General features: G+C 41.3%; 2 long non-coding RNA genes across 2 annotated transcripts; both read right to left on the bottom strand.

Moving 5' to 3' along the window:
• Positions 1-6,009: 6,009 nt before the first annotated feature.
• Positions 6,010-7,457, bottom strand: LOC308326688. Its single transcript, XR_013965117.1, has 3 exons — positions 7,302-7,457; positions 6,230-6,322; positions 6,010-6,141 (listed from the first exon to the last, which is right to left on the bottom strand). It is a non-coding gene; the product is annotated as an uncharacterized lncRNA (long non-coding RNA).
• A 245-nt stretch (positions 7,458-7,702) lies between these two features.
• LOC308326689 lies at positions 7,703-9,355 on the bottom strand. The gene is made up of 3 exons (XR_013965118.1): positions 9,234-9,355; positions 8,171-8,232; positions 7,703-7,803 (listed from the first exon to the last, which is right to left on the bottom strand). It is a non-coding gene; the product is annotated as an uncharacterized lncRNA (long non-coding RNA).
• Between the last annotated feature and the right edge of the window lie 1,881 nt (positions 9,356-11,236).

Here is an 11,236-nt window from a genome sequence, read left to right as displayed (position 1 = left end):
GGAGAAAACTAGTAATCACAGGGAGGTGAGAGATAGAGATATAGAGATATACTTTATTAGTCTCCCGAGGAAGAAATTTGTCTTAGACAAAGGGCCCGCATGCAAGCGTAGCCCTAGTCCATGTCGCCACAGTGCAGCGCCAAATACATCTTTCTTGCATCATAGAAAAAAAGAGGAAGAAGAAGGATAGGGTGGGTGGAGAGGGGGGGGGGGGGGGGTAAGAAGACTTGGGTGGGGGGGGGGGGGGGTAATGACAGATAGGGAGGGGGGGGGGGGTAGGGGCAGATTATCACACACATTACAGTTGCATTGTGCAGGCACGAAATGACTTGGGTGGGGGTGGGGTTGATTTTGGGTCTGAACAGATAAAAAACACTGATCCTAACGCCACGCTTCTTTGAAGGGCTGCCTTAGGGCAGGAAAAAAAAACGTTCAGCCGGCAGCGGGGGGGGGGGGGGGTAGAGTGGGGGGGGTGTGGGTGAAGGCGGTGTGTCGTGGAGGTGTGTGTGTGGAGATCAATAGTCTGTGTAGAGTTCGTTGTTTATGTTAGCGTTTCCTGGGCTCCTATCGTATCTGGTCGCCAGAGGTCACGTCGTCTCAGAGTCCCAGATAGTGAGAGGAATAACAGCAAGCTGTACAGACGTTACGGCCTTGGTTCCCAGGCGCAAGGCTCCACAGTAGGTTGTGGGAGGGATAGGGGGGGGGGGCACGTGCTTTCGTTCCTGTCCGCTGTCTTCCATCCTTGGGCCGAGTTCTCAGATTATGGCGAGAGAAAGTTTTATTTCACTCATCTTCTTTAGTAAATTTTGCCCGTGAAGAAGATCCCTGAAACTTAGTCTCTCGATCCGTGCTTATACCCAGCCTCTGCTCCAAGGCGCTGAGCCGTTCTGAAAGTCTCTGCGCGTTGTTGTCATTCCTGCGAATCAACTCAGCCAAAGTCATGGACATGCTCCCCACTAGTTTACAAAGATCATTTGTCACGGCGAGCGGTATGGAAGGCCCGCCGGTGCTGGCGACACCTCCCTTCAACATTTTAGCAATTTGAATAATTTTCCGGTAGATCAGGGACTTGTCAGAGACAAGACAGGCAAACACAACTAGGCAGAACAGGAAACACTAGGGCAACACTACATAATAAAAGAGTACAACAGACTGATATCGTGACAGTGTCACTGTCCCCGCAGGCACATTACAGGCGTCAGGAGCGTCAGAAGTAGCTCAAGTTTTCTTCTTCGTGGGGTTTTTAGACAGCTGGTGGATGGAAAAGAAGCTCCACCTCCACGCCCAACGGACGCGACGGACAGCTTTCCGGAACAGCTTGCCCCAGACTCAAATGGAAGCCGTGCACAAGCGTGAAAATGAAGCGCGTCACACGGCAGTGATAGGCACTAGCCAATGGAAAAGATTCAGCCTGCAGCCCATCCACTGGGCGGGTTTTCACTTGTAGTTTTCTTCTTTCACGGAGTCAAACGCCCCCTGGGAGGGAATTGTGAAGCCATGTCGCCTGGGATACAGGGAGACATCTGGGCAGTGGGCACCTCGAAGTAACATTGTGTCCAAATTATTAACAAAACATCGTCTGAAGAAATGAAAAGCAGTGGTTCTCATGTTTGCTTCAGATCACCCCTGTAATCTTTTCATCCATGGCAAAAGTAGGCCTACAATGCACTGAAAGTCATGACATGATTAATTAGTTATTATTATCAAAGTATCCTACAGGCAGCACCCCTGTCCCTGGACATTCATTGAGGCAGTCATTCCCAAAGTGGGGTCCGGGGACCCCCAGGGGTCCTTGGGGGAGTTCCAGGGGGTCCCCAGCTAAATGATAGTTAGGAACCAAATGGACCCTTATGGGTCTGTAACTCTGCAAGTGTACAAATGGAACCAAATACACCCTAACGGGTCCATTTGCTTCCATTTCTACACTCTCAGAGTTAAATGAACATTGATTTTACAATATAAATGAGGTGTCAGAGATAGAAATGCTATGAGGGTCCGTAGACTAATGCATGTCAAACTCGGGGTGCTTGAAATTAAACGGGTTGAGAATCACTGCTAGAGCCATACATATCTTCTCTTATGGGAGTTCCTGGCATATATTTTCAAATGGGGGGAGGGGTCTTCAGGCTAATTAGTGTCAACTTGGGGGTCCTTCACATGAAAAAGTTTGGGAACCACTGCATTAAGGCACCATCATAAGTATACATGTGAATTCAGTTTAAGCAATCGTGCATAATTTACTGTACTTTTCAGTTGTTCCACTCTTTAGGTGGCAGCAGTGGCCGAATGGATTGCAGAGCGGTCTTGATACTGGAAGGTCGCCAGTTCAAATCAGTGCTCAGACACGTTAAAAAAAATACCACCGCTGAAGTGCCCTTGGACAAGGCATTGAACCACTACCATGAAATGTTGGTAACACTTTAAACTAAGGTCCTTGTTATAAGCACTTATTAACTGTTAATAAGACATTTATAAGACATTAACTAACTGTTAATAAGTCAGTTATAATACACTTATTAACCTTATTATTAGGTCCTTCTTATAAGCACTTATTACCTGTTAATAAGACATTTATAAGACATTAACTAACTGTTAATAAGTCAGTTATAATACACTTATTAACCTTATTATTAGGTCCTTGTTATAAGCACTTATTACCTGTTAATAAGACATTAGGTCCTTGTTATAAGCACTTATTACCTGTTAATAAGACATTTATAAGACATTAACTAACTGTTAATAAGTCAGTTATAATACACTTATTAACCTTATTATTAGGTCCTTGTTATAAGCACTTATTACCTGTTAATAAGACATTTATAAGACATTAACTAACTGTTAATAAGTCAGTTATACCTACACTTATTAACCTTATTATTAGGTCCTTCTTATAAGCACTTATTACCTGTTAATAAGACATTTATAAGACATTAACTAACTGTTAATAAGTCAGTTATAATACACTTATTAACCTTATTATTAGGTCCTTCTTATAAGCACTTATTACCTGTTAATAAGACATTTATAAGACATTAACTAACTGTTAGTAAGTCAGTTATAATACACTTATTAATCTTATTATTTGTTATTATACATGTAACTAACGTTTATTAACTGTTAATAACACATTATAAGACATTAATTAACTGTTAATGGGTTATTTATAACCCACTTATTAACCTTATTTGTTTCTATACATTTGTAAGGAATTGAAAACATTTATTAACTGTTAATAAGATATTTTTAAGACATTAATTAACTGTCAATGGGTTATTTATAAGACACTTTATAAGACACTATTTACTTTATTATTTGTTAATATACATCTGTAAGGAATTTAACAAACACTTATTAACTATTTATAAAGTATTTATAAGACATTCACTGTAATCCCATACGGTAAGGGTAATCCCCGATACTTCCCCCCCTTTGGGGTTAACCGTTTAAAATATTCTTATAAAACAGTTATTAACATTCTCACTGAAATTATAATGCATTTATTAGCTGTTTCCTATGCAGTTATAATGCTATTAATTACCACTTTTGGAGGTACTTCGTTTAAAGTGGGAACAGCATGGTAGAACATTTACAAAGCATTAATAATGTATTTATAACAACTAAACAACATGAACAGATGGTTAACAATGCATGTATTAACACTTGGATAAGCATTTTGGAGGCACTTCGTTTAAAGTGGGAACAGCATGGGAGAACATTTACAAAGCATTAATAATGTATTTATTAACAACTAAACAACATGAACAGATGGTTAACAATGCATGTATTAACACTTGGATAAGCATTTTGGAGGCACTTCGTTTAAAGTGGGAACAGCATGGGAGAACATTTACAAAGCATTAATAATGTATTTATTAACAACTAAACAACATGAACAGATGGTTAACAATGCATGTATTAACACTTGGATAAGCATTTTGGAGGCACTTCGTTTAAAGTGGGAACAGCATGGGAGAACATTTACAAAGCATTAATAATGTATCTATTAACATGAACAGATGGTTAACAATGCATGTATTAACACTTGAATAAGCATTTTGGAGTTACTTAGTTTAAAGTGGGAACAGTATGGTAAAACATTTATAAACCATTCATAATGTATTTATTAACAAGTAAACAGTGACTTATAAACAACAAATGGTTAACGTAACATTTGTTATGGACATTTACATAAGTGACGGCAGAAAAGTGAAGATGCCAAAAGTGACTGGCCGGAATGACATTTGAGATGATTTTATTGGCTTACCACGGAATGTGATGTATGATAAGAGTGCCCCCCACTTCAAACAAGCGTGATGTTTCATCTACTAAAAGGGGTAAGTACTGTCCATGACGGATATAGTTTGGTTCTCAGTGTTTGAATTTATACTGAAAATGTTGCACTATACAGAGACAGGAAGATCTTTTTCTCAAAGAAACACTTGAAACCTGGTATACTCAATGTGGGAGAGCATTTAGAATGTCATTGAAGGCAGTCAATGACCATGTCTTCCTCCAACACCACTGAACTTGGTGCTTGCAGCACTGAATCTGGACCTCCTGGAAGACGCCAACACAGTCAACTAAGGATTTAACCCTGACGTACTGCAGTCACACGGAAGACACAGTCTGTGCCTGGGGTAGTGGGGCTGTGTGACGTCACTGACTGCCCTTATGGCTTTAGCTAGCCGCTAGCCTAAAAGCTACGTGCAAATAGCCTATAAGTGAAGGGATGTTACCCTAACACCCATAAACATAACGTGGCAATTTAATGAACATACTGCTAATGTTACAGCAGACACGTGTGCTGCTGCCGTTTATAGAGAGACACGTTACGGCACTGAACCGAACGTAACAAGGCCTGAAAAAAGGCTACATTTTCGTCATGTCTCGCAGTCACTCAAACATGGGTGAAATCATTTCACTTGCTGCCCGTACACACACGCTGGTAGAAGGGCCTTTTATATACCCTTCAGTGAGTCTGGTAATACTTATATTTGAGAGGTAGCCGCCCACTCTGCTCACTGCTCCACTCTGCTCCACTGGTAAAAGTTCAACCTTAAAATTGACCTAAAATATAACATGCTCTCTAAAACCTCTTGCAACAATATTATGTATTTATTCTTAAAATTCAAAGAATAAAATAATCAATTGGGTTCAAGTGTCTTATTAACGGCTACTCATCTTTAAAGGCCTATTCATATCCAGTTTTGGTGGTGAGGTGACCACCGAAAACTATGTATGAATAGGTATAAATAGGCCTTTGGTTTCAAAAGAGTCTTCTGGACAAATTATATAAAATCAATATGCTTTTCATTTGTAGTGTAGCACTACAAATTATACAAAAATAAGCCATGTTAACCTTTGTACAGAAGGCAGCATTTAATTGCATTGGACTCGACCTCAAAACAGCATCCAAGTGTCTATCCCTGAGACAGTTCTATATGCAATCTTGTGCAACACCTTAAGCAGATGCATTTGGCAAAAGAAAAAAATATATAAGAAGTCTATGTCAGAGACATAGTTAAGATTCAAAACATTGTGTCTCAACGCGTGTTGAACATTTCTCGCTTTTGCACAGCCTCAAAGAAGAACTTCCAACGTGGTGGATACTCGAGACAGTTTGGTTCTGAAGTCAATCTTGCGCAAAGCCTTATGCAGATCCATTTGGCCAAATAAAAAAAAAAGTTTATCTGAGACATAGTTAGATGTAGACCCCATCTTGTGCAACACCCGTACCCCTTATACAGAACCATTTGGCAAAAAAAGGTCTATGATGAGACGTAGTTGGAAGTCTGAGATTCAACTTCAAAACAATCACATCCAAAACATTGTATATTACTGAGACAATACGTTTCTCAGTGTCTCAACGCGTGCTGAACATTTCTCTGCATCCAGAGAGAGGAACAGCTTTTGCACAGACTCAAAGAAGAACTTCCAACCTGGTGGATACTCGATGTGGAGCGCATAAATAAGGCCAAAGAGAACAGCGAAGGCACTTGGAACATCTGGAAGGCCGTCAACGACCACTTCATCCCCCAATACCACCGCAGCTTGTAGCGCCGAGTCTGGGCCTCCTGGAAGCGCCACGATCTCCAGGATAGCCATACGGACGCCACTGGTGTGCTGGTCCACATCGTCTCTCTAGATTGGAGCACAAATGAACATTAAGAAATATCCCAAAATGACAATGAGAGATGGATTTTCATTGATGGCTGAAATGTTGATTTACCTGACAGGTCTGAACAATTGGATCCTTTTCCTTGAGAAAGAACTGCAGTCCTTTGAGTGCCACCACCCTCCTGTGACTTATGATATCTGTGGTCTACATACAAAGAAGAGAACATGAGTTAGAATTTGATTAAAATAACTGCACAACATTGCATGCTTTATTCATTGATATCTACTCCAGACAGGACAGTGCTGATGATAACCATGTGGGAATTCCAATCAAGAAATAGATCTGTAATAACTTTTGTTAAAAAAGCAAGGAATATAAAAACCAGCAGTCTAATAATCAAAGATACTTTCTAACCACTGATTCCCATGATCTCTACTATCAGTTACACAAAATATCTTCACAGAAAATAGCCAACTTACAAGCTCACATGTCGCAAAGGTGCATGTGTGAGATTGTAGATGTGCTATTTTTGTGTGTTCCACCAGAATAGGGACAATATAGTGGCGTGCGGTTAAAAACATAGATATAAAAACCTAGTTCATTGGAGCGACCTGTAAAAAAACAACAGAGCGGAAGTGAGGATGGCACTCTGCCACTCAAAGTGACTACTGGCCAATCAGTGTGTATTTTCATGAGTTGTCAGAATCTAGGGTGCGTACGAATAAACGGAACGACCAGAGGGCACAGCAGTGGCCTTAGTTCTATATCTGAACGCACCCTGGGTTAACGAAAAGACCCGTCCCCAACTGCCTCGGATTCTACATCATGCTGGGCCTACCGAACTTCCGTTTCTGTGACCCAAGTGGAAGCTTGCCCTTCCGTGGCCGGAGGAGGCGTCTACCTTTCTATGTCTGTCTATGGTTAAAGGAACATAGTGAACATACAGCCTAAAGCCTATCTCGTATTTGCAGAAGAGTAGTATTATTTGTGAAGAAGGGCAGAGATAGATAAGTATATAACTAGAGAAGTATATACAGTATTACTGTACAGTACACACAAAGTGTGTGATACAGTACCAGGAGTACACCAGATAACGAGTATTCCAGACTTGCACAGCACTCCAATTATAAATACAATTTTATGATATTTTAAGACCCTTTTGGGCATTATTTCCCCATCTCACCTGGTCATCAAGGCTCTCCAACAGGACCTTTAACTTCTCTTGACTGGGGTGGTGTGCTCTGGAGCGGTAAACTTGAATGAGGCCTCTGGTGTGCTCATCCAGCGTCGAGAGGAATGTTGAGATCAAGTCAACTCCTGTGATTCTTTTGAATTCGGCATACACCTACAAAACAAAAATTGATAATGGAAGACTTTACATCCTAAGACAGGTCATGTAGCAATCACTTCACAGCAGTTGCTCAGGAGATGGAGTGTCTGAGTCAGACACTGCCATTGAGCATGTGGTTGTCTCGGTCATTGGTGTGTGTGTGTGTGTGTGTGTGTGTGTGTGAATATAAAGCACTTTAGATCTCTGCCCGATAGTGGAGACATGTGGCTGGTCACTAACAACTTAATTTGGTGCCGCCAGTGATGGAGTCTGTAGTGCTTGAGGAGTTCTTAGAGTTCCTTTAGGTCCGAATGGGAAAACTGGCAGTGACGACACAACATCTAAGAATATAGCCCTAGGAGAGAAATGACAACAGAACGAACAAACAGTTAAGATGAGGGTCCCCCAGGAGTTTGTATCCCCCCCCCCCCCCCCCCCCACCCCCCCCCACACACACACACACACTATATTTTAGTGAATGGTCACGTAGTAAAACAGAATAGCCAGGGATGCTAGTGTTTTTTGTGGTTTTAAACAGTGCTGGAAAGTATAAGTGCATATTGTATATACCCAAGGACATAATGTACTTTTTCCCCAATACATTTGTGAGACGGCTTTAATAATTTGACAATGGATAAGTTACAACTACAGTTAACATGCTTCAGTATTGACCTCACAATGTCATAATAATATATAGATATTAAGTTAGCTTATATACATACAGTAGAAGTCCTCACAGTGACCAGAGAACGGGAAACTGGGAAGTACAGGAAACTGGCGTGACCTGGAACATAATGAAAACAGAACTACTAAGTTAAGATGAGGCCAATTTATGGCACATTAACTATATAGGCTACTATGTTGACCAGGGTCCCCCAGGGCCAGGGGTTTGTATTCTGCCCCTCTAGCAGATCAAAAAGCTCACAATTTATCTCACTGGGATAGCTTATAAGTTATACATACAATCTAGGACAGTGGTTCCCAATGTGGAGTCCGGGGAACCCCAGGGGTCCTTGAGGGAGTTCCAGGGGGTCCCCAGCTAAATGATAGTTTGGAACCAAATGGACCTTTATGGGACTGTAACTCAGTGATACAAATGGAACCAAATGGACCCTTATGGGGCTGTAACACTAACCCTACCCCTAAATTCACATTGATTTTACAATATAAATTGGGGGTCCCAGAGATGGAAATGCTATTAAATGGTGGTTGGTTGGTAGACTAATGCATGTCAAACTGCATGGGGGTCCTTAAAACGGGTTGAGAATCTCTAACAGAGCTGTAAAAAATCTGCTTATGGGGGTCCCTTGGCATATCTTTTCAAACGGGGGTCCGCGGGATAATTAGTGTCAATTTTGGGGTCCTTGACATGAAAAAGAAAAGTTTGGGAATCACTTGTCGAGGAGTCCTCGCAGTGACCACTGACCATAGAACCTGGCGTGCCCTGGTACAAAATATAAACAACATAACTAGTACTAAGTTAAGAAGGGGCAGCCATAAGCAAGCATTTAACCACTGTAATGGTGCAAAACACTGCGAGCGGGAAACTGCGGTACACTGCAGGCGTTCCAAAACGAGAGCTCTGCAAACATTTAACAAAAATAAACAGCTAAAGTTCTATAGCTGTCCCCTCGAAGTTAGCAAGCTAGCGCTTAGCTTAGCCTTCCCCAGCTATCCCCGTTGGTGAATCTAGCTAAGCTAACGTTAGGCACTATTAGCCAACACTTGAAATTAATTGACATTTCGGACAAATGGAAAAGAAAAAACACACCAAGTGTTTCTTACCTCTGCCTCCTCGTCGAGGTCGTCCACACTTCTTCTCTCACACCGTCACACAAACAGTAAAGTTAGATTAATAAAAATGTGGGTCCCTAGTTAGTTTACTGTTGTTTTTGGCAGGCGGTCTCTTCTTCTTCTTCTTGTGATTTCCGGCAGACTGGATGCCTTCCGGCACATTGCTGCCCTCCACAGGTTGGGATTATATGATCCCCTTTGGTGTTCTCAGGCGGTCTCAGTCAAATGGGCACTTACCGTAACTGCTCTGCTATACACGCATCGCCATATCCGGTTACCGTAAATGACGCCGCCCCCATCTTGTTGACCCAATGTTTGACACATTCTTCAATTCATTGACCCAATTAACATCTGTTAGTTGAATCAAAACAGTCATTGTGGGTATTCACCCAATTAAAAAATAAGACCTGATTGAGCATTTTTTATGAATAAGTGTATGAACATATATTAACAGGCTTTGTCAATTACACCACCATAAAGATTGACTCAACGTTGTATTTTTAATCCCCCCCAGCATATCACTCGTTGACCTTTTTACAGTGTACTCCATATTTCCGCCTAAGCAGGATGATCAGGCCTGTCAAATGTTAGAGTGAGCACATATGCACACATGGCATCAACGCATGGTGTTGTGTGCTGGCACACTATACACTCTGTCTTTCTTTTATCTGTATAGGCCCTATTGTGTGTTTTATTGTGTTCTAATCAAATCTTTAATCATGAGTAACTTCCACGTCTATTTATCACTGGTGTGGTGTCACTTCTCATCACTCTGTGGTTGTTCTGTCCCTGTAGCCTACCATGTTCCATGTACCATGTTCTGTCCCATGTCCCATTGGCCCCCGAACCCACCTCACCCCTGCCCACTTTGACAGGCTGGAATGGCTTAGGGTCGACGACAGAGTACAGCATCTGGCAATGGGTCTGGTCCACAATATTCGATACACCACCAAGATGTACCATGTATACCTGTCTAGATACTTCCTTAATGTTAACGAAGTCCACACCCACAACACCAGAGGGAGTGCAACAAACCATGTACAACCCAGATTCGGCTCAAACAAGGGACTAAATTCTTCTCGCTCCTATGCCACCAAAATGTGGAACGCCCTACCAACAGTCATTAAGACACTCCTTCAAAACCGCTCTCAAAGGGCACCTACGGACGGCTGCAATTCAAAACTGGCCGCCGTAAAATCTGATCCCCCCCCACCGCCCTGCCCCTTTTCCCTCGATGTATATCTTTCTTTTCCCTTTTTACCTCTTCTATGATGGATTCCTGTTCTGTTCTTTGTCTATATATATATTGTCTGTTTGTACGTCTGTAAATGTCGGCGGCCAGTTTTGTTAAGGCAAATCATTGAAGTTATTGAAGTAGTCTATAGTCACAGAGGTCTATACGACTATGAATGGATGTAGCCTAATTACTGCCTGGTTCTACCTTACCTAATACTATATCAATTTTTTTCCTCACTGGAACGTTTATTTATTTAACTTTAATATTCAATGTAGTATAGTGTCAACAAAGTAAGCAGAAATGGGGTAGGCCTATAACATTAATTATTATTATTCACAGTCATACTATGCATGTTTAGCTGCCGGACTACATTCACCCCCATTGATTCCTGATGAAGACATAATGGCATTTGTGTCTCCAGTCGGAATCAATATGTGTACATTTACTATAATCAAATTAGTCTTACGCAACAAAGCAACAAAAAAGTATAATTAAACTTGACTAATCAATAGAAAAAATGGGGGTTGAACTATAGCCTATTCCTATTAAAATAGCCATAGAAAATGTGGACAATTCTAAATTTTCAATTGGCCTATATTTCATGGATCACACAATTGTATGACACCACTATCAGCTGCAGTGTATTGTACTTTTTTCCCTAATATTGTCATTAGGCTACTATTCATCATGTTTTGCCTATTTGAGCATGTAGTTTTGTCTGGGGGTTTAAAGAACAAAGTCAACGGACATTGGGTTA

This window comes from Protomyctophum bolini (genome assembly GCF_963924005.1).
Source record: "Protomyctophum bolini genome assembly, chromosome: 13".
NCBI lineage: Eukaryota > Metazoa > Chordata > Actinopteri > Myctophiformes > Myctophidae > Protomyctophum > Protomyctophum bolini.
Note: the sequence above shows the minus strand (reverse complement) of the source record. Positions and strands in the feature narration are given on the sequence as shown.